The 25066-nt window shown below is 37.7% G+C and overlaps 1 protein-coding gene across 2 annotated transcripts in view; it reads right to left on the bottom strand.

Moving 5' to 3' along the window:
- AGBL4 (AGBL carboxypeptidase 4) overlaps positions 1–25066 on the bottom strand; it is a gene marked incomplete at both ends in the record, with an annotated part of 1409253 nt that overhangs the window by 689333 nt on the left and 694854 nt on the right. The window lies entirely within an intron of this gene.

Raw genomic sequence — 25066 nt, 5'->3', positions numbered from 1 at the left:
AAGAAATCAAAGAAGAAATAAAAAAATACATAGAAACAAATGACAGTGAACACGATGATGCAAAAACCTATGGAATACAGCCAAAGCAGTTCTAAGAGAGAAGTTTACAGCAATTCAATCTCAACTCAAGAAAAATCTCAAATAAACAATCTAACCCTACACTTAAAACAACTAGAGAAAGAAGAACAAAGAAAACTGAAAGTCAGTAGAGGGAAAGAAATCATAAAGATCAGAGCAGAAATAAATGAAATAGAAACAAAGAAGACAATAGCAAAAATCAGTAAACTAAAAGCTGGTTCTTTGAGAAGATAAACAAAATTGATAAACCCTTAGCCAGACACATCAAGGAAAAAAGGGAGAGGACGCAAATCTATGAAATTAGAAATGAAAAAGGAGAAATCACAACTGAGACCACAGAAATACAAAGGATTATAAGAGACTACTACAAACAACTATATGACAATAAAATGGACAACCATGAAGAAATGGACAAATTCTTGGAAAGGTACAATTTTCCAAGAGTGAACAAGGAAGAATTAGAAAATATAAACAGAACTATCGCAAGTAATGAAATTGAAACCGTAATTTAAAATCTTTCAACAAACAAAAGTCCAGGACCAGATGTCTTCACAAGAGAATTCTATCAAACATTTAGAGAACAGCTAACATCAATGCTTCTCAAACTCTCCCAAAAATTTGCAGAGGAAGAAACAGTCCCAAACTCATTCTATGAAGCCACCGACACCCTGATACCAAAAGCAGAAAAAGGTATCACGAAAAAAGAAAATTATAGGGCTTCCCTGGTGGCACAGTGGTTGAGAATCTGCCTGTCAATGCAGGGGACACGGGTTCGAGCCCTGGTCTGTGAAGATCCCACATGCCGCGGAGCAACTAGGCCCATGAGCCACAACTACTGAGCCTGCGCGTCTGGAGCCTGTGCTCCGCTACAAGAGAGGCCGCGATAGTGAGAGGCCCATGCACCGTGATGAAGAGTGGCCCCCGCTTGCCGTAACTAGAGAAAGCCCTTGCACAGAAACTAAAACCCAACACAGCCAAAAAAAAAAAAAAGAAAAGAAAATTATAGACCAATATCACTGATGAACATAGACACAAAAATCCTGAACAAAATACTAGCAAACAGAATCCAACAGTACATTAAAAGGATCGTACACCATGATCAAGTGGGATTTATCGCAGGGATGCAAGGATTATTCAATATATGCAAATCAATGTGATACACCACATTAACAAATTAAGGAATAAAAACTTTAGGATCATCTCAATAGATGCAGAAAAAGCTTTTGACAAAATTCAACACCTATTTATGATAAAAACTCTCCAGAAAGTGGGCATAGAGGGAACCTACCTCAACATAATAAAAGCCATTTATGACAAACCCACAGCAAACATCATTCTCAATGGTGAAAAACTGAAAGCATTTCCTCTAAGATCAAGAACAAGACAAGGATGTCCACTCTCACCACTATTATTCAACATAGTATTGGAAGTCCTAGCCACAGCAATCAGAGAAGAAAAAGAAATAAAAGGAATACAAATTGGAAAAGAAGCAGTAAAACTTTCACTGTTTGCAGATGACATGATACTATACATAGAGAATCCTAAAGATGCCACCAGAAAACTACTAGAGCTAACCAATGAATTTGGTAAAGTTGCAGGATACAAAATTAGTGCCCAGAAATCTCTTGCATTCCTATACACTAATGATGAAAAATATGAAAAAGAAATTAAGGAAACACTCCCATTTACCATTGCAACAAGAATAAAATACACAGGAAAAACCTACCTAAGGAAACAAAAGACCTGCATGCAAAAAACTATAAGACACTGATGAAAGAAATTAAAGATGATACAAACAGATGGAGAGATATACCATGTTCTCGGATTGAAAGAATCAATATTGTGAACATTACTATACTACCCAAAGCAATCTACAGATTCAGTGCAATCCCTATCAAACTACCAATGGCATTTTTCACAGAACTAGAATGAAAATGTTCAGAATTTGTATGGAAATACAAAAGACCCCGAATACCCAAAGCAATCTTGAGAAACAAAAGCGGAGACGGAGGAATCAGGCTCCCTGACTTCAGACTATACTACAAAGCTACAGTAATCAAGACAGTATGATACTGGCACAAAAACAGAAATGTAGATCAATGGAACAGGATAGAAAGCCCAGAGATAAACCCACACACATATGGTCACCTTATCTTTGATAAAGGAGGCAAGAATATACAATGGAGAAAAGACAGCTTCTTCAATAAGTGGTGCTGGGAAAACTGGACAGCTACATGTTAAAGAAAGAAATTAGAACACTCCCTAACACTATACACAAAAATAAACTCAAAATGGATTAAAGACGTAAATGTAAGGCCAGACACTATAAAACTCTTAGAGGAAAACATAGGTGGAACACTCTATGACAAAAATCACAGCAAGATCTTTTTTGACCCACCTCCTAGAATAATGAAAATAAAAACGAAAATTAAAAAAACGGGACCTAATGAAACTTAAAAGCTTTTGCACAGCAAAGGAAACCATAAATAAGACAAAAAGACAACCCTCAAAATGGGAGTAAATATTTGCAAATGAAACAACAGACAAAGGATTAACCTCCAAAATATACAAACAGCTCATGGAGCTCAATATCAAAAAAACAAACAATCCAATTAAAAAATGGGTGGAAGACCTAAATAGACATTTCACCAAGGAAGACATACAGATGGCCAAGAGGCACATAAAAAGATGCTCAACATCACTAATTGTTAGAGAAATGCAAATCAAAACTATAATGAGTTATCACCTCACACCAGTCAGAATGGCCATTACAAAAAATCTAGAAACAATAAATGCTGGAAAGGGTGTGGTGAAAAGGGAACCCTCCTGCACTGTTGGTGGGAATGTAAACTGATACAACCATTATGGAAAAGAGTATGAAGGTTCCTTTAAAAATTAAAAATAGAACTACCATATGACACAGCAATCCCACTACTGGGCATATACCTGAGAAAACCATAGTTCAAAAAGAGACATGTTTTTCTCTTTCTGAGGGCAGGAATAAAGAGGTAGTCATAGAGAATGGACTTGAGGACATGGGGTGGGAGGGTGAAGCTTGAGCGAAGTGAGAGTAGCATCTACATATATACACTACTGAATGTAAAATAGTTGGCTTGTGGGAAGCAGCAGCATAGCACAGGGAGATCAGCTCAGTGCTTTGGGGTAGGATAGGGAAGATGGGAGGGAGGCTCAAGAGGGAGGGGATATGGGGACGTGTATGCATATGGCTGATTTGCTTTGTTGTGCAACAGAAACTAACACAGTATTGTGAAGCAATTATACTCCAATAAATATCTATTAAAAAAAATTAAAGTAGCTGAAAAAAATCAGCTACTTTACCATGTACCACAATGTTCATTGCAGCACTATTTACAATAGCCAGGACATGGAACCAACCTAAATGTCCATCGACAGATGAATGGATAAAGAAGATGTGGAATATAACTCAGCCATGAAAAGAAACAAATTTGAGTTATTTGTAGTGAGGTGGATGGACCTAGAGTCTGTCATACAGAGTGAAGTAAGTCAGAAAGAGAAAAAGAAATACCGTATGCTAACGCATATATATGGAATCTAAAAAAAAGAAAAAAAATAGTACTGATGAACCTAGTTGCAGGGCAGTTATAAAGATGTAGACATAGAGAATGGACTTGAGGACATGAGGTGGGAGGGGGAAGCTGGGGTGAAGTGGAGAGTAGCATTGACATATATACACTACCAAATGTAAAATAGTTAGCTAATGGGAAGAAGCAGCATAGCACTGGGACATCAGCTCAGTGTTTTGTGACCACCTAGAGGGGTGGGATAGGGAGGGTGGGAGGGAGGGGCAAGAGGAAGGGGATATGGGGACATATGTATGCATATGGCTGATTCACTTAGGTGTACAACAGAAACTAACACAGTATTGTGAAGCAATTATACTCCAATAAGGATCTATTAAAAAAAAAAGATTACGTTAATCTCATAAAAAGTAAAAAAAGAGGGGATATATGTATACGTATAGCTGATTCACTTTGCTATACAGCAGAAACTAACAGAACATCGTAAAAAACTATACTCTAATAAAATTTTTTAAAAATAATAATAAATAAAATACTAACACCTGTTGATTTAGAAAGAGCTCAAAGTTTTCACTCCTTTGTTCATATTCAAAGAATAGAATTACACAGAACACAGTGGGAATACCATTCCAGGGGACATAGAACTTAGGGCCAACTCTGATCAAATGGCAGTTACTCTCTGGAGCATTTAGTTGAGAAGGATTCTGAGATTAAATCCAGATTTGGTAGGAAGAAGTACTGTGATCAATTAACAAAGCCTGCCCATAAGGGCACAGGAGAGTGGCTATATACTACATGTAGACAGGTATTTGCTATCCCGTAGACATTGGGTATCCATAGAAAGCTAAGTGAATGAGTGGCATAAATCTGGGAGTAGTATGGAATGGGATGGAGAGCAAAGAAGGAAACCATAGCCCATTTAACTGGACCATCAGAGAGAATCCAACTTCTCACACAGCTCTCTAAGCTACTTAGAGTAATCTACCTTATCTTACTGTTGTCCAGGTACATTACCTTTTTCTTCTAGACTATGAATGCTTTGTTCCTGGCACATAGATAGAGCTGATAATGTTTGTTGGATGAATGAGTGAACGAATGAATGAATATACAGACCTTCTGCTTCTTCTTTGTATGACCTTGGGCATGTCCTTAATGTAACATATCAAACTATAATTTGACATGGTGCTCAACAGTTTACAGAGCACATTCACTTCCATCGGTTCATTTGATCCTCACCACAATCCAAAGAGGTGGGCAGTGACACTGACTGTTTTAGAAATGAGGAAACTGAGTCTCCAAGATTAAGTGGACTCTTTTGTATCTATACTATTTGGTCATAAGTTTCCTTACCAGTGAAGAAAGAAAATAAATCTTGATTTGCTTACCTCACTGGTTTGTAGTAAAGTTCAAACCATTGTAAAATAAACAGCACTGTTTGAACACAAGGCAAGATCTTGGTAATATTTTGCTTGTTGGGAACTTTGCATTCTTTAGCTTATTTCATTCTCACAGATGCCTGAAAAAGTGGGTTTTGATATACAAATTTTTGATGAGGAAACCAGGGCTCAAGCCCAAGGTCACTGAGCTATTAAGGGGAAAAACCACTGTGTTTCTAAAGCCCATACTCCTTTCTCCAAACCATATGACATTTTCTTCAACAGAACCCTCCTGCTACAATAATGCATTCTTTCTTTTTATGTTCCTCCGAAGACTAAAGATAGTAACTGCAGCATCTGGCATGTATAAATATAATTTGCTTCAAGAGAGACAGGTTGCTAGCATGCATGTGATTCTTCAGAGGCAAACAGTCATGTGTACCTGGGAACAGGAAGGTAGGTTCCTCTGCACCAGCATGGCTGGGGCTGGGTCTGCCCATGAGTCTGAAGCCGTACACAGTTTCTAGGATAAGCAGTGGCTACAAAAGACTGTGAAATGCTGCCTATTGAAATGCAGGTCTCACAAAATAATCCATAGCTCCCTTGTCTTCTCAGTGCCTGCAGCTCTGGGCTTTGTTCCTGGGTCCACAGATGAGCCCTTTAGTCTATTATCTAAACAGGAAAATTATAGTTCCCTGAGGGGAAAAGGCTTGGGTCTGAGCTTGACTTTTTATCAATCATGTTAATTTAGAAATAAGCTATTGGTTTGACTTTGCATTCATCAGAGTCAAGGGTGGGTTGTGTTCCTTTGGTCCCTTTGTCTTTAATTAACAGCCATTGAATACCCATATTAATTAGTGGGGCTGAGAGATATTTTGCCTCACCCTTCAGCATGGTGGATAATTAAAAGTCCCATTAATAAAATAGCTGTATTCATAATTTCTATAAACCTATTATGAAACAATAAACATGATTACAGGGTAGCTTCCCATCGTCTCCCAGGCTCCCTTCACTATTCTAGTCTATTTCCATAAAGGTTTTAGAATTGCACAGGGAAGGAGAAACTAGCAAAAGTTGCATGTGTTAACTTTGGATCTGATTGCTCAGGGCATGTGGTTAACGGGATAAATCAGAAAAAATGTGTTCTTGAGAAGACAGGAAGAGACCCACTTGAACTAGAAATGTGATGTGGTCTTATAGGTCTGGAACTCCTGCCTCTTTTGTATTTTAACTTCAAGGAAAACTAAAAGCTTTGTTCTTATTTGGACTGGAAATATCCATCATGGGTTTTTAATTGGATGTGCTGACACTTAGCTCAAATCAATTTAGCAAATACTGTTAAGTATATACCGTGTGTTGAGCACAATGCATGGGAGATACAGAGATGAATCAAAAACAGTGTCTGCTCTCCAAGAGTCTGCTATCTAGTGGGATGAAAAGTCCCTTAAACAACCAATTCAGATACAAAGAAGGTCCTGAATGTTAAGAGAAGAAGAAGTCTTCACTTAAAAAAACATTCTCCAAATCAATGTCTCTCATCAGTGTCTCAACAGACTAGACTGGAAGTTTCTTCTAGATACTTCCACTGTACCCCTCTACTTCTCTCCAATCATATCATTTATCACAAGATGCTTGTTTAACCCATAATGAATGAAAGATTCATTATAACAGCAGCTAAGTTTGTCTTATTTTAGTATTTTCAATGCTGGCATATTGTGGGCACTAGTAAATATCTATTGAATGAACGAATGAATGAATGAAAGGGCATTTTAGTCCTTAATGTAACATATTAAACTATAATTTAAGCCAACCATCCTAATAAACATAGCAACCTTATACAGACAGAAACAAAGCTCTAGAGGACACAACCTTTCACAAACATTCTCTTATTTGATACAACAGCCCATGCCCCATTTAAAAAAAAAAATGAGATGCAGAAATGACAAGTTGATGAGGTGAGGGCACCATCCAGAGTGGCTAACCTTAAACCTACTGCTCTTCCCACTATAACATGCCTCTGCTCTGTTCCCCCTTGAAGTCCGTCCTCTATTCAAGAGTTTACTTGGGCTCCAGCCACAAAAGATCCTTCTTCTCGGAATTCTCACACAAACTTCAAGATTCAGACTTGGTAATACCCAGTCTAATATGTGCTTATTTTCTGGCCCTGTTGGATTTAAATCCTCATACCCTCTCTCTCCAGCTGCCGCTTGAAGACAGCTTTCTGCTTCTATCTTATACTCCCAGCATCCTTTCACTTTTAATGGACCCACAGTAGTAGCCTTCATGATTGCTCAATATAAAATTTCTCATGCATTCTGGGCGAGCTATTCCTTAGGCCTTCAAGTATTATATGCCTTGTCTTCCCCACAAGGTGTAACACATAGGTGGTGCTCAGTAATTGTGGATTACCTTCATTGCAATGTCCTACCTGCAAAATCCCACCTTGTAGAAATTCTACTCTCCCAGGACTCTACACTGCTGTCTCTCTTTCTTCACATTTCACTTGCTTCTTAAAAAAATATTTATTTATTTATTTATTTATTTATTTATTTATTTATGGCTGTGTTGGGTCTTTGTTTCTGTGTGTGGGCTTTCTCTAGTTGCGAGCGGGGGCCACTCTTCATCGCAGTGCACGGGCCTCTCACTGTTGAAGCCTCTCTTGTTGCAGAGCACAAGCTCCAGACGTGCAGGCTCAGTAGTTGTGGCCCATGGGCCTAGTTGCTCTGCAGCATGGGGGAATCTTCCCAGACCAGGGCTTGAACCCTTGTACCCTGCATTGGCAGGCAGATTCTCAACCACTGTGCCACCAGGGAAGCCCTTCACTTGCTTTTTAACCCCCAGTAGAAGGGCTTCTACCAATGAAATTGCTCTCACTGACTTCTCCTGAAGGCCAATTTCAAAGATTCTTCAATGTCGTTGTTTTACTTCATTTTTCTGCCTCATTCCAACAGCTTGAGCAGTCTCTGTTTTAAGATACTCTTCAAAAGTTTGTTGGCAAGGGTTGCTTGGGGACTGAATTGGGGGTGGAAGGGAAGAGTGGTGTGAAGAAAGGGATATGTTCATTGTCTCAATTGTGATGATAGTTTCATGGATGTATACTATGTCCAAATTTATCAAATTGCACACTTTAAATATGTGTAGTTTTATTGTATATCAATTGTACCTCAATAAAGCTGTTTTTAAACAGTTTTTATCAAAAAGTCAGTTTGGAAAGTGGTCTCTCCTAGCTTTCTTACTAGTTGTCTGACCATTTCTTCAAAGTTTCCTGTCCTATCCCAGGGGATAAATATAGTTCTAGGCCTTCACTTTTGGCTGCATAACCTTTCCTACTATAAGAGATTGGGTCTGTCCACCTGTTTCTGAAGTTGCAACCAAACAACTAATTAGAGATGGATGCCAATTTGCACATATGTGCTTGGTATAGGTTTGTAAAATTAACCTGGCTTAAATGCATATAAAAGAAAGTTGTGTCACTGTCAACAACATTAACACCATATTTGTCTTCTACCTCTGCATCCTTTTCATCATTGTCATTATCATTATCATTACATTAAATGCTTACTTACTATGCAACAGGACCTGTACTAAACATCTTGCATCTAATTTAATCCTCGCAACTACTAAAGGTAGTATTGTTATGTCCATTTTAAAGATGAAGAAATAGATTCACAGATAAATTATTCAACTTACATGATTTAAAAATAATAGAATCCAGAGATGAACCCATAGTCGTTTAACCTCAAAGATCAAACTTTTAACCACAATGCTATATTATCAGGGGCAAGACTACTTTTGTTTCTCTGCCTTTCTTCTCCATAGGAAATATCTTAAGATCAAAAACTAAGAAGATCCATGAAAACAGGAGAGTGTGAACTCTCTCTCCAGCTGCTCTACCTTTCTAAAGCCTTAGGATTATTGAAAGGGGCATCAAAAGGCACTTAATTTGGCTTTCCCCTTAATACGGAGATCCCATGTACAGCTTCTGGGAATACATTTCTAGTGACAGGAAGCTCATACTGCCTGTTGAGACAGCCTTCTTCATGACTGCACAGCTCCCATATTTGTTCCCATAGGAGATCAAAATCTGCTTCACTATATTTCTACCCACTAGTCTAGTTCTGTTCTCTTGAAACATCCAAAACTACTTGGTTTCCTGGTACCATGACAAGCTTTTAGAAATTCTAACACTCTCCCCTGAACCTTATCTCCAAACTATCCAGTTCTCCTTGATTAACTTTAACCATGACCTAACCCTCTTTGTGTTAGAAACTGCATTACACACTCTTTTATCCAGTATTCTAGTCAGGTAATTAGTCTTTGCCTTGGTCCAGGTCCCTTCCCTGTTCTTTGTCATGAACATCTATTTTTCTGTCTGCCCTATGCCTTCTGAGAACTGCATCCTGTCCCATAGCTATGATATGAGGACAGGTATGACTATGTGATGCCAGAGGGCAAAGGTGAAAAGGCACTAGTGAAACTCTACAAAAGCAAATGTCCTAGAAAATTTCAGGGGAGAGACCTGATCATCTTTGCAGCTGCTGTGCATTTGGGATTCTTTTACTCTGGGTAAAGGTACTGAAACAAGGCAGGCAGAGTGCTGCCCTGTATCATTCCAGTCTTCTGCTTAGGGCCTGTTCACCACTTAATTTCTGTAGGCACTGTCTTCCCAGGGCCCAGCTCTCCTCCTTTCCAACTTAGCCCACTCCTGTCTCCATCCCCTGCCCAAGCGCATTTCAGATACATTCCCTCAGACAACAGGGCTCTACAAAGAATGTGTTCAACAGACCCACCATCTTCATTCTCACTTTCTCCATTCCCTCCTTCCCACTGGATCTGAACCACACACAACCAGCCATTCTTCTTCTTGGTTTGCTTTTCCTGTTAACTTCCTGCTCACTCCATCTTCTCCTAAACTTGGCCTTCCAAGCCTGCCACACAATGATGGAGTTCATTTTAATTTCTTGCTGAACCATAGTCTAACAAAATATTCATAGCACCTTATATATTTGTCTAATTTGTAAATAAGAAATTTGCCAGTCAGAGAGCTTTACGTGACTTGCCCAAGGTTACGCAGTTTAAAGTGATAGTGCCAGAATTTGAACTTCTGACAGGTCAAAAAGGGTTTAAGATATTTTACTAACCTAGGTATGTTCCATTTTGTCCAAGTCCCTTTTAGTGTGCAGTGCTCAGACCTGAATAAAGCTTTAACTGTAAGTTTTTAGAATGCATAAGAGTATACTGACATGCATAAACATCTGGGCCAAACAATTAAGAACTTGCTTCTTTAGTTTTATTCAAAATGCAATGACATTTTATGCCAGGTCTTTAAAAAATAAAAACAAAATGACATTCAAGAAGACATTACAGCTTCCTCACCAAGGAAATTCATTTGAAATTTCTGGTATAAAGTTGAATCTAATTATATAAACCTATTTAATTAAGTAATCCTCAGCACTTTTTACTAAGAATTTGCTCTCCCTCCTGCCTTCCCAAAGGGCTGATTAGACTTGGTAAACTTAATTTTGATAACAGTGTCCTGAATTTTTCCTAATTCCCAGCCAGAAAGAGGATGCATGTATAGAGGAGATAGAGCTGGGAGAGGTGGAAAATCCCATGTTATTAAAAAGGAATGAGAGGAAATAAAACAGTGAGTGAGTATTCACTCCAGTGATAACAAAGAGAAGAGCAGAGTAATACCTCATTTCCTCCAGGAAATGCTATCCACCAAGGAACTCCCTCAATATTAAAAGTCAACAGCTTGAGTAGAATGACTGCTAATCCGCTAGCACATTTTTGTAAATGAGACACAGTGTGAGTGAGAGTTGTCATACTTAGATTTAGGTTTTGGAGAGATTTTATAGGAAATATATGTGAGATGGACAAGGCTTAAAGCAATGAGAACATTTTGGAGAACATTTCAACATTCAGATGAAAGATAGAGACTTGGCTTAGAGGCAGTAGGAATAAATAGAATGGGGCAAATTAAAAAATACTTAGGAGACAAATTTGGCAGACTTGATAATGATTCAGATGTGAACCTAAGACAGAAGTTGAAGACACATTTTTTTTTAGCTTGAGTAATTAGGTGGACAGTGGTGCAGTAAACCAGATAGAGCACAATGGAAGAGGAACAACAGAAATTAGATAAAGTTATTGAGTTCCATTTTGGACATGTTGAAGGTAAGGTGTAATAGACACATAAGTGTTGACATCTGACAGGAATTTGGATATATTGGCTTCGTGCTCAAGGAGAAGATCTGGATAAGAGAAAAATTAGACTTTGGAATAAACCGCATATAAATGGCGTTTGAAAATACGAAAGATGATAAAATTCAAGAAAAATGGTAGAGTAAAAAACAGTGAGTCAAGAATGAAAAATTTTTTTACATCATTATTAGAATATAATTGCTTTACAATGTTGTGTTAGTTTCTGCTGTACAACAAAGTGAATCAGCTATATATATACATATATCCCCATATCCCCTCCCTCTTGAGTCTCCCTCCCACCCTCCCTATCCTACCCCTCTAGGTCGTCACAAAGTCTCGAGCTGACCTCCCTGTGCTATGCAGCAGCTTCTCACTAGCGATCTATTTTACATTTGGTAGTATATATATGTCAATGCTACTCTCTCACTTCGTCCCACCTTCCCCTTCCCCCACCATGTCCTCAAGTCCGTTCTCTATGTCTGCATCTTTATTCCTGCCCTGCCACTAGGTTCCTCAGTACCATTTTTTTTAGATTCCGTATATATGCATTAGCATATACGGTATTCGTTTTTCTCTTTCTGACTTACTTCACTCTGTATGACAGACTCTAGGTCCATCCACCTCACTACAAATAATTCAATTTTGTTCCTTTTTATGGCTGAGTAATATCCCATGGTATATATCCATTCATCTGTTGATGGACACTTAGATTGCTTTCATGTCCTGGCTATTGTAAAAGTGCTGCAATGAACATTGGGGTGCATGTGTCTTTTTGAATTCTGATTTTCTCAGGGTATATTCTCAGTAGTGGGATTGCTGGATCATATGGTAGTTCTAGATACAGTTTTTTAAGGAACACCCATACTGTTCTCCATAGTGGTGATACCGACTTACATACCCACTAAAAGTGTAGGAGGAGTCCCTTTTCTCCTCACTGTATCCAACATTTATTGTTTCTAGATTTTTTGATGATGGCCTTTCTGCCCAGTGTGAGGTGAGATGTCTCATTGTGGTTTTGATTTGCATTTCTCTAATGATTAGTGATGTTGAGCATCTTTTCATGTGTTTGCTGGCAATCTGTATGTCTTCTTTGGAATAATGTCTATTTTGGTCTTCTGTCCATTTTTGGATTGGGTTGTTTGTATTTTTGATATTGAGCTGCATGTGCTACTTGTATATTTTGGAGATTAATCCTTTGTCAGTTTGCAAATATTTTCTCCCATTCTGAGGGTTGTCTTTTTGTCGTGTTTATGGTTTCCTTTGTTTGCAAAAGCTTTTAAGTTTCATTAGGTCCCATTTGTTTATTTTTGTTTCTATTTCCATTACTCTTGGAGATGGGTCAAAAAGGATCTTGCTGTGATTTATGTCATCGAGTGTTCTGCCACAAAAAAAAAGAAAATTACAGGCCAAAATCACTGATGAACACAGACACAAAAATCCTCAACAAAATACTAGCAAACAGAATCCAACAGCACATTAAAAGGATCATACACCATGATCAAGTGGGGTTTATCCCAGGGAGCAAGGATTCTTCAATATATGCAAATCAAGCAATGTGATACACCATATTAACAAACTGAAGAATAAAAACCATATGATCATCTCAATAGATGCATAAAAAGCTCTTGACAAAATTCAACACCTATTTATGACAAAAACTCTCCAGAAAGTGGGCATAGAGGGAACCTACCTCAATATAAGAAAAGCTATATATGACAAACCCACAGCCAACATCACTCTCAATGGAGAAAAACTGAAAGCATTTCCTCTAAGATCAGGAAGAAGACAAAGGTGCCCACCCTCACCACTATTATTCAACATAGTTTTGGAAGTTTTAGCCATGGCAATCAGAAAAGAAAAAGAAATAAAAGGAATACAAATTGGAAAAGAAGCAGTAAAACTGTCACTCTTTGCAGATGACATGATATTATACATAGAAAATCCTAAAGATGCCATCAGAAAACTACTAGAGCTAATCAATTAATTTGGTAAAGTTTCAGGATACAAAATTAATGCACAGAAATCTCTTGCGTTCCTATACACTAATGATGAAAAATCTGAAAAAGAAATTAAGGAAACACTCCCATTTACCACTGCAATAAAAAGAAATAAAATACCTAGGAATAAACCTACCTAAGGAGGCAAAAGACTTGTATGCAGAAAACTATAAGACACTGATGAAAGAAATTAAAGATGATACAAACAGATGGAGAGATATACCATGTTCTTGGATTAGAAGAATCAATATTGTGAAAATGACTATACTACCCAAAGCAATCTACAGATTCAATGCAATCCCTATCACACTACCAATGGCATTCTCTCAGAACTAGAACAAAAAATTTCACAATTTGTATGGAAACACAAAAGACCCCGAATAGCAAAAGCAATCTTGAGAAAGAAAAACAGAGCTGGAGGAATAAGGCTCCCTGAGTTCAGACTGTACTACAGAGCTACAGTAATCAAGACAGTATGGTACTGACACAAAAACAGAATCATAGATCAATGGAACAGGATAGAAAGCCCAGAGATAAACCCACACACATATGGTCATCTTATCTTTGACAAAGGAAGCAAGAATATGCAATGGAGAAAAGACAGCCTCTTGAATAAGTGGTGCTGGGAAAACTGGACAGCTACATGAAATTAGAACACTTCCTAACACCCTACATAAAAATAGACTCAAAATGGATTAAAGACCTAAATGTAAGGCCAGACACTATAAAACTCTTAGAGGAAAGCACAGGAAGAACAAAAATTTGTGGAACATCAACATTTAAGAAGAAAGTAGTGGAAGAAGATTTACAAAGGAGAGCAATAATGAAGTGATGGAGGCATAGGAGGAAAGCCATAAAAATATATGGTGATGAAGCCAAACAATAAAAAAATGTTGAACTCTGCTCATGGATTGGAAGAATTAAAATTGTTAAAATGACCATACAACCCAAGGCAACCTGAAGATTCAATACAATCCCTATCAAAATACCAGTAGCATTTTTCACAGAACTAGAATAATTCTAAAATTTGTATGGAAACACAAAAGACCCTGAATAGCCAAAATAATCTTGGGAAAGAACAAAGCTTGAGGTATCACACTCCCTGATTTCAAACTGTACTACAAAGCTACAGTAATCAAAACAGTGTGGCACTGGCACAAAAACAGACACAGATCGATGGAACAGAATAGAGAGCCCAGAAGCCCAGGAATAAAGCCAAATGGTCAATTAATCTATGACAAAGAAGGCAAGACTATACAATGGAGAAAGACAGCCTTGTCAATAAATGGTACTGGGAAAACTGGGCAGTTACATGCAAAAGAATAAAACTGGACTACCTTCTCACACCATATATAAAAATAAATTCAAAATGGATTAGAGATTTAAATGTAAGTCCTGAAACCATAACTCCTAGAAGAAAACATAGGCAATACACTCTTTGACACTGGCCTTAGCAATATTGTTTTGGATATGTCCTCAGGCAAGAAAAGGAAAAACAAAAATAAACAAATGGGACTACATCAAACTAAAAAGCATTTGCACAGTGAAGGAAATTATCAACAAAACAGAAAGGCAGCTTACTTATATATTTGCAGACACTATATTTGATAAGGGGTTAATATCTAAACTATACAAAGAACCCATACAACTCACAAATCAAAAAAACAACAACTAAATTAAAAAATGGGCAGAGGACCTAAATATACAATTTTCCAAAGAAGATATACAGATGGCCAACATACACGTGAAAACATGATCAATATCACTAATCATCAGGGAAACACAAATCAAAACCACAGTGAAATACCACCTCACATCTGTCAGAATGGCTATTATCAAAAAGACAATAAATAGGCAAGGATATGGAAAAAAGGGAAACCTTATGCACTGCTGGTGGGAATGTAAACTGGTATAGTTACTATGGAAAACAATACAGAGGTTCCTCAAAAATTAAAAATAGAACTACCAGGCTTCCCTGGTGGTGCAGTGGTTGAGAGTCTGCCTGCTGATGCAAGGGACGTGGGTTCATGCCCCAGTCCAGGAAGATCCCACATGCCATGGAGCGGCTAAGCCCGTAAGTCATGGCAGCTGAGCCTGCACATCCAGAGCCTGTGCTCCTCAGCAGAAGAGGCCACAACAGTGAGAGGCCCGCATAACGCAAAAAAAAAAAAAAAAAAAAAAAAAAAATAGAACTACCACATGATCCAGCAATTCCACTTGTTTTTTTTTCTGAAGAAACCAAAAACACTAATTCAAAAAGATGCACCCCTATGTTCACTGCAGCATCATTTACAATAGGCAAGATATGGAAGCAACATAAGTGTCCATCAATAGGTGAATGGATAAAAAGGATGTGGTATACACACACAATGGAATATTATTCAGCCATAAAAAAGAATGAAATCTTGCCATTTGTAACAATATGCATGGACCTAGAGGCTATGATGCTAAATCAAATAAGTCAGACAGAGAAAGACAAACACTACATGATCTCATTTAGATGTGGAATCTAAAAAACTAAACAAATAAACATAACTAAGCAGGAACAGAGTCATAAGTACAGAGAACAAAGAGATGGCTGCCAGAGAGGAATGGGGTGGAGGCTGGAGAGAAATAGGTGAGAGAGATTAAGAGGTACAAACTTTCAGTTACCAAACAAATTAGACAAAGGTATGAAATGTAAAGTGTGGGTAATATAGTTAATAATTATGTAATACCTTTGTATAGTGACGGATGATAACTAGATTTATCATGGTGATCATTTTGTAATACATAAAGATGTTGAATCACTCACTATGTTGTATGCCGGAAAGTAATATAATATTGTAAGTCAATTATATTTCAGTAAAAGATGTTGAGAGAGGAATGACAAAGAATGTCCAATTCTAGAGTTTTTACAAGATAAGAATTGAAAATGACCCATATATTTGGCAATTTGGCAATTAAGAAGTATTTGGTAACCTTAAAAGAAGGAGATTTAGTAGAGATGTAGGAATGAGAGCCTATGGTAGAATAAGGACTGAATTAAAGCTGATCCAGGATCCATATGCCTTTTCAGTGATTTCTAAGTGGTGAGAGGTAGGGAAACTATGACACCAAGGAAGGGATATATCTGAAGATTGGGGGCAACTTTTTCAAACATTCCATAACTTTTTCCCCTAGTGATTACAATTTAACAGCCTCTCCGAAACTCCATTTACCAACTCTACAGCTATAGTGAGCCTCTATACTGCTATAGTATCCCCTGGGTGTCAGGGTCAGAATGAAAGGCTGCAGATCTCTGATAAATCAAGTCCGTAAGTTCCTTGGGATCATAGACTCCTTCAAAATGCTGATATAATTACACTTAAAACTTTAGATATAATTTCAGTAGGTTCAAAGACCCTGTGAAATAGAATCTGTCTTCATATATTGTCAAGACCCTCTTCTCTGGGTAATGTTGTCCCAAGAGAAGGCAAAAGATAATAATAGTTATTATGAGTAAACTAACACTAAGCATTTATATTTGATACTTCATAATGTACAACACTTTCATGTTTTTTCTCTTATTTGATTCCCCTTAAAGTCCACATTTTATAGATAAGTACAATGATGTTACTCATAGCTATTAACAGATACAGAATGTGATTCCAGGTCCCCTGGTCCCAAATCTCCTGCACAGAAACTTGGGAGCATGTCACAGTATTTGGTGATTGCCATTCGGAGATGGGCACTCACCACTGGAACTCACATCTGCACAGCTTTTCTAATGGCACCATAGACTCACAGAGGCAAAATGATTCCTCACACAGCTAGTAAGTGGCAGAGATCTTGTCTGGTGATGCTTTATCACATGACATTTTCCTTCTTCCTGGGCCCAGTTACTCAGAATGGAGCACTGGATTACTGGCCTTGTCTTGGCTGGTTCTTCTATGCTCTGAGCATCAAGATGTTATGATACAATCCATAGCTCAGACCAACTCTATCTTTTCTCCACCTCTTATTTCCTCATAGAGCTAGGATTTTGATTGAATAGCCTCCTGAAAATTCATTGTTTTTTGCTTCCTCTCATGGTTTTAATTTCTTGCCAAAGTGACTCCTTGGAAGTTCTATATTTCCTCTTTCATGGACACAGAGGAGGGCAGCATAGAATTTTTCCTTTGTAAATAAGGCTGCTCCTCTTCTTCATTGCTCCCTGTGCCCCTTAAACAACCTCCATCCACCTGTATTTAGTTCTTATTGATTCTCACTTAACTGTCTTGTTCCTCCTAGACTCTGGAAAGCCCTTTGACTCTGTAGAAACTGAGTGTATGTCTACTTCCTCTGATAGCACAGGTAAACAAACTGTAGGCATGTTCAGCATAAACATTTGATTCTGCCCCTGCCCCTAGGATCAATCTCAATAGAAAAGTGGGGTAGGAGTAGAAGTAGGGAAGTAGGATTCCTGTTTATCAGGGTAGTGTATTGGGAGTTAAGAGACCCTGGCGTAAGCCCCAATTCCAGCTTGTCCTAGTGGTGTAATCTTGGATGAATTACAGTTCCTCTGTGGGCTCAAGTCTCTTGTCTGAAAAACAAAGGTGTTTGTACTAGTTGACCCCAAAAGTCCCTTTATGTTTCCTTTCACAAATTACATTTTATGTTGCTTATATATCCATTGCATAATATTAGTACAATGTAAAGTTATAGATAAATGAAATTTTGGAAAAGTACCTTACAAATGGGAAATCTATTCACAGATGTACTCACTGCTCTGATGATGTTATGACTGAATTCCTGGATCTTCACAAACCTCCAAGGACCTTACACCTTCACACTGGGATAGGACCCCAGTTTTTTTCCCCCAATCTTTGCTCTAATTTAGTTATGGAGCAAAGCTACTAGGAAAATAAAGTTAATCTGGCAGAATGAGGAGGACATCTCAGACTTGGACAAGGGGAGTGGGAAGGAAGATTTAGGAATTAAATTTTGGCATTAGCTAAACGAAGGAGAAAACAGGCCCAGTTTAGAAAAATGTTCAAAGTCACTTCAGTACCTGGGTTGAAAGAAGTAGTCAAGGAAAGACTGAGAATCATTGGACAGTGTCACCTTCACGTTTTGGAGGGAAGGATAAAGTTTTGAAATTCTTAATCAGCTTTTCTGTTCCTGTATCATGGGCCTTGGTCCCTTAAGAGAGACCAGAAAAAATGCACTGAATTCCAGTGACAGGTTCTGAGATTTAGAAAATCTGTGACCACTGGGGTGGCCCTGTGAGAGGGAAGAGACTTAGGAATGAAAGGTCTATTATAATTATTATCATTGTTGTTATTATTATGATGATTACTTCCTCCATTGCCTACTTTATTTATTTATTTATTTTTGTCATCCAGCATAGAGTTTATTCTGTAAACATTCCACGTACATTTGAAAACAAAAGGTATTCTGCTGTTGCTGGGTGAAGTGTTCTATAGATGTCAGTTAGGTCAAGTTGTTTGATAGTGCTGTTCAAGTTTTCTGTTCTTACTGTTCTACTTGTTCTATCACTTACTGAGAGAAGGGTATTGATATCTTCAACTATAATGATTGGTATTTCTATTTCTTCTTTCAATTTTGTCAGTTTTTACTTCATGAATTTTGGAGCTCTCTTTTAGGTACAAATAAACTAATAATATTTCATTTCTTTCTCTTGTATTGACACTTTTATCATTATGAAATACTCTTTGTCTCTAGTAATATTCATTTTCTTTTTTTTTTAAGATGTTAAATTTTTTTACTGGAGTATAGTTGCTTTACGATGTTGTGTTAGTTTCTGCTGTACAATGAAGTGAATCAGCTACATGTATACATATATCCCCTCCCTCTTAGATCTGCCTCCCACCCCTCCCCGCATCCCACCCATATAGGTCACCACAGAGCACTGAGCCGAGCTTCCTGTCTTTATAGCATGCTCCTGCTAGCTATCTATTTTATGCATGGTATTGTATATATGTCAATCCTAATCTCACAATTCATCCCACCCTCCTCTTCCCTTGCTGTGTCCGCTTGTCTGTTCTCTACATCTGCATCTCTATTCCTGCCCTGGAAATAGGTTCATCTGTACCATTTTTCTAGATTCCACATATATGTGTTAATATATATTTGTTTTTCACTTTCTGGCTTACTTCACTCTGTATGACAGACTCTAGGTCCATCTACATCTCTACAAATGACCCAATTTCACTCCTTTTTATGGCTGAGTAATATTCCATTGTATATATGTACCACAGCTTCTTTATCCTTTCATCTGTCATAAGACATTTAGGTTGTTTCCATGTCCTGGCTATTGTAAATAGTGCTTCCATTGCCTAATTTCCTTAACTGTTTTCTCTCCATGTCTTTTTTATCTCTGCTATTAAGGCTTTGACCCTTCCCAAACACAGCTCCTTCCCTGACACTTGCTTTATACATATTATTCTGCTGCATTAATAGAAATTGTGATGAGAATGAAAAAAATGAAGGTTCTGCTCAACCTTCCCCATAGTGAGTAGACTTTACAACTTTGACATCCACATCTGGGTCCCACACTCCAAGCATGTCACTGGCAAAACTCCAACACAGATGACCACGATGGGGATGGGTTTGGAGAACAAAACATTCTGGAAAGAGTATAAAGAATGGGAAAAAAATAACCCCCAAAAGAGAACTTGGATCAATGGGTGAACATTTTATAAATAACATTCTGAGTATCAGACTTTGGCTAGAAAGGAAAGGGAGGAAACAGTAGCCAGTTGGGTGGAATGGACTCCTGGCAAACAAAGCTCTTCAATGAATTGTTTCTTCCCCAGTCCATGGAGAACTGATGACCTGAAGATTGATGCACTACTCCAAGTAGAAAAGAAAACTCCAGCATGGTTCCTGCAGGTATTGTTATCCAAGGATGCCCGATCCAGCAAAAATGACTAGGAATGGTCTCAGGAGGCCCTAGGTAGGATGAGCTAAAATATAGGTTTGAGGTAATGACTTTGTCATCAGGCCATTCTAGCTGAACCCAGTTAGACTGGGGCCTATGAGTGGCAGTATCAAAAATTCTCTCACCCTTTGCTGTATAACCAATTGATTTAGCAGATTTTATTGACTGACAAGACAGAGTTGGAAAGGCAGAAAGATGCTCCTTTGAGGGAGATCAAAAGCCAGGATGGTACTCCATTAAGTTCATGTTCCCATTCCAAACAAGAGCCAGAAACCACACAAAAGAAGCCTCTTGACACATATACTCACCCTTCACTGAGTCTCTTCTTGCCCTTCCCTACTCATGACTCTCTTGGCCACTGACTTTGCCACGCATCCTCTCAATATTTTCTTTCACTGTGTATTATCCTTTTCTATGCAACTCTTGTTTCTCATTATACTACTACTATAATTAATGATAATAACAGCTATACTTTTTAGATCATGAAGTTTGCATCATGGCTTCTTCTGAGTGAATATATATATATATATATATACACATATGTGTGTATATATATATTATAATTCTATATGTATATAATTATATATATGTAATTCAGAGACTATCTTATGCCTATGAGTTGATTCTGGTGTTAACTCTGTTTTGCAGATGAGGAAACTGAGGCTAGGAGAGATTTGGTACCTTGCTCCAAATCACAAAGGGAGAAAGTGGTAGAGCCAGGTTTCAAAATGGTCATCCTCCTGACTTAAAAGTCCACACTTTTCCTCCTGAGCTATAATGTCTCAGTAATGATTTATTTCTTCTCAATAATAATTCTGATGATTTTGATTCTCCTCAGTCTGCCTTGGTTGATACCTGAAATCCTATCCTATCATCAATTCTTCCCCATTACCTCCCTGCTCTCATCTTCTCCAGCCTTGCAAGCAGTTCTCAGATAACAGAAACCAAAGAGCTAGAAATTAGAGGAACTCAAGACAGATTTTGTAAGACAAGCTGTCCCTTTTGTGGCCACATGATACGCATCTCAGAGAAGATTCATTCTTGGGTGCTGCCTAATATGGGAGGAGGGGTCCAAGAATTTGGCATCACCCCTGGAGATCTTTCTCTTCTCATCTTACCACAGTGCATTTGTCCCACAGTGCTGCTGGTTTTATGAGTAATGAGTAGATTTACTTAAGCTATAAAAATAAAGTTAGTTCAAGTTATTGTTCCAAAGAAACCCAGAACAGGGTCATGCCTGATTTGGTTTCCAAGGGGAAAAACGTATTCGTGATATGTCAGAACTCAGCTCTTGGTGGACCCACACATATGTGCAGGCATGCACATTCACAAATACACACACACACACCTCCCAATCCTGAAGCTATTTTCCAAGAAAACCAGATAAAGAGAATCTTCATTACCAGCAGCAGGGAGTGAGTCAGTGCTGGGTGGAATAACTAAGCAGACGGTCCTAGTAGGAGGAGTGCTAGGGCATGTGAAATATAAGCAGCGACCTCAGCCATGGGGACCTTGGAAAGTTGCCTGGAACCTTGGAAACCATTTTATCCAGCACAACTAACACATATATTTCAGTAATTTAAAATGTTCATTAGTTTAATATTTTGAAACAACTCAAACAAAAAATTATGAAATTAACTTTAGGTATTTGTGACCTTATTAAAAAAGAAAATGTATATCATCTCAATCTTGTATCATTATCAGGTAAATAAGTTTGAAATGAAACTTAGATCATGTTTTTTTTTTTTTTTTTTTTTTTTTAGATCATGTTTTTAAATCACGGAGCAAAGGAACCATACAGATGAAACAGTAACTTTCTATTGTCCAGATTTAGTTTCTTCCTTAACTATATTTTGGTTAAAGGCAATATTTCTACTCCCAATTCTAGTCACTCTCTGCTCTCTGCTCTATCAACATTAAGTTTACAATAAAGGCCCCAGATGTGGATTCCAAAGTCCAGTGGGGGGAAGGAAGAGCAGGATCTTCTTTCTTCCTTATTCTCGACACTCTGCTTCTATTTATATAACAAAAGATATTTAACAATGGAAGTATTAATAAAGAACACTGCTTTAAGGGAACAGCAAAGCCTAGCTCAGTCTCATAATAAGTAATTTGCAGAGGTAAGACTACTGAAAGGATAGGGCATGAGATCAGGGAAAGGCAGGTTGCCCAGTGAGAACTGTGATGAGAGAACAAGTTAGAGATGAAGCAGCAGTAGTCAGCTGGGAACAGTTGATGAAGATTTCGACTGTCATATCTACAAACAGGAAATTTAATTCTATAGGTGAAGAAAACCTGGCTGGGTTTTTGGAAAGGGATCAACATGACATGATTTGTGTTTTGGATAGTTCATACTAAGAGTAGGTAGGGAATAGATTTTAAGAGGAGAAATTGAAAACAGGAGAACCAATCAGAAGGCTGGTGCAATAATCCATGTGAGAGGATAAACTTCATGAGAATACTTGGTACTCCCAGTGTATCACTGCTGCATGTATTCTCAGGACCTAAAATACAGGATGTGCTCAATAAATAGTTGTTAAGCAAAAAGTGACCTCCATTTATGTCCAGGAGGGAAGTGAAAGAGAGAGATGGCTTAGGGGGTCAGATTTGTGACAATGAGACCCATTCATCCACAGGTTTCCAGGTAACTTTTTTCCAGATCATTATCCAGACTGTGCTGGCTAGGTGCCTAGACTGAGGTACTTTTCATAGAGTATTTATCATGTCCAGACACCTATGCTTAGCATTATTGTGCACACATGATCTCACTTAATCTCTTTTTAAAAAAGAAACCCAAGGAATTAGATATTATTATCCCCAGTTTATATGTGGACAAAGTGAGTATCTGCTGCATGTCATGTAGCTACTAAGTTACATCAGGATTTGATCACAAGACTGACTCTGAAGCCTATAATTGTTCCACTGTACTGAGAGGAGCATGTGTCTCTTGCCTTACTAAACGGGATTTTATGTATCCCATTTCCACACACATTGCAAAAGAGGCCTCTATCTCACAGCCTCGACAAACAATAGCAGCACACTTTGGAAATTTGTGCAAATGTGTTTTTAATAAACTGCTGCAAATTTTTCTGTATGCCTTAATAAGCTTTTGTATCCTCTGGAGGCCTTATTAGATAAAGATAAGATGTTTTAGAAAATCCTCCATCCCTAACTACTTGAAGATGCTTTAATCATTTTAAATCTCCCTAAAAATCTTGTGCAAAAATCATATTGTTGATTCTGGCTTAATGAATATAAATGCTACCCCTTCTCTTATGAAATCTCTTCGGATGAACTTACACAAATACTGAAGATGAGGTGGACCCAGATAATCCTTTAAACAAATAATAGACTCTATCTAGCCCTGCTACAAGTCCTATCTGGTTATAATTCTACACTTTCCTTTGCTCCGTCTTTCTCTTGCTGAAGTTATTTGAAAAGTGTATTGCTTTTCCACACTGGAAATGCTATTTTACACTGCTGGTTTTGATGAGGGCCCTGGAAATAGCAACATAATATCTTTCCCTCCCAGATGTTGCTCTTTCCTCTTTAGAAAATGAATTTTCCACCTATCATTTCAAAGTACCCTGCCAAATGGTGACCAGTTTATGGCCCAAGTGCATCCCTAGCACACAGGCAAGATGTCTCTGAAAGAACAAAAAGCAACAACATTTCATCTAATCCATGTAATTGCTTTTAAAATGGCTATTGTTTTTATTAGCAGTTCTTCCATTGCTATCATAGGATGATCATACTCTTTCTGAAATCTCTCTCTTATTTTCCATTTGTGTGTTGAGAAAACATTTCAGTTATAGAAATATGCAGTTGAGTTAGAAAGATGGTTCTCATTCATCCACAACCAATCCACAATTTCAAAATTTGGGGGAAGAGAGAAAGAATAGACTAAAATTTACTTTTATCCAAAGCCATATGAAATAAAAAGGTTGTGAGGGAAATTAAGTCAACCAGTTGTATCTACAGGATCACAACAACTCTGTACTTATTTTATTTGTAAAATAAGGATAATAATGCTAATATTACAGGGTTTTATGAAAATATTTTAATGAAAATATTATAAAAATAATACTATATAAATATTATAGAAATATTTTACAAAATATTATATGTGAAAGTGCCTTGCACACTTCTTGTTAATCAGAAAAATTCAACGAATAGTAATAGTTGTTGTTATTGCTGTTGCCATCTCAAGGGGAAACATTAGACCTTCATTCTTTATTTATCAAACATTTACGGATCACATATGACACAGTCCCCCACGGATGAAGCTGTCAGTGTAGTGGGATAGACAAACAAGAAAAGAATTAACTACTTTGCAATGTAATAACTCTTACAATAGAAGTATGTAAGAACTGCTCCATGACACAGATGTAGCAATTTAAATAATACTTTACATTTATATAGCATTTTACAGTTTTCAAAGCTATCATCTCACAACAAAAATTGAAGTAGGTTTGAACTACCCACCTTTACAAATTATCATCATCATTATCATCATCATCATAATCACCATCATCAGCATCACCACCACCACCATTCTGGCAGCTACCATTTGCTACATGATTACCTTGCCAGGCCCTGGGCTAGGAGTTTTACATGTATTATGTCACTTAATCACCATAAGAAACCTGCAAAGTATCAGTAGCTACTTTGATCCCCATTTTACAGATGGAGAAACTAAGATTCATTGAGATTCACTGACTTCTCCTAGTCACACAACCAGTAAGCAATGTAGTCTGAATATGGACACAAATCTGTCTGTCTCCAAGTCATGGTCTTTTCTCCACTTGCAGTTTACAAAGCAGCTCAGAGAAAATTACACTGGGGATGAGGAAGAACAGGAAAATTTTCTTTCAGTGAGATCTAATATATCCATCTTGATTAAATAATGCAAAAGAGTGGCTGACAATTAATACCCTGATCTCT

The sequence above is a fragment of the Grampus griseus genome (genome assembly GCF_964374135.1).
Source record: "Grampus griseus genome assembly, chromosome: 1".
In the NCBI taxonomy this organism is placed as follows: domain Eukaryota; kingdom Metazoa; phylum Chordata; class Mammalia; order Artiodactyla; family Delphinidae; genus Grampus; species Grampus griseus.
Note: the sequence above shows the minus strand (reverse complement) of the source record. Positions and strands in the feature narration are given on the sequence as shown.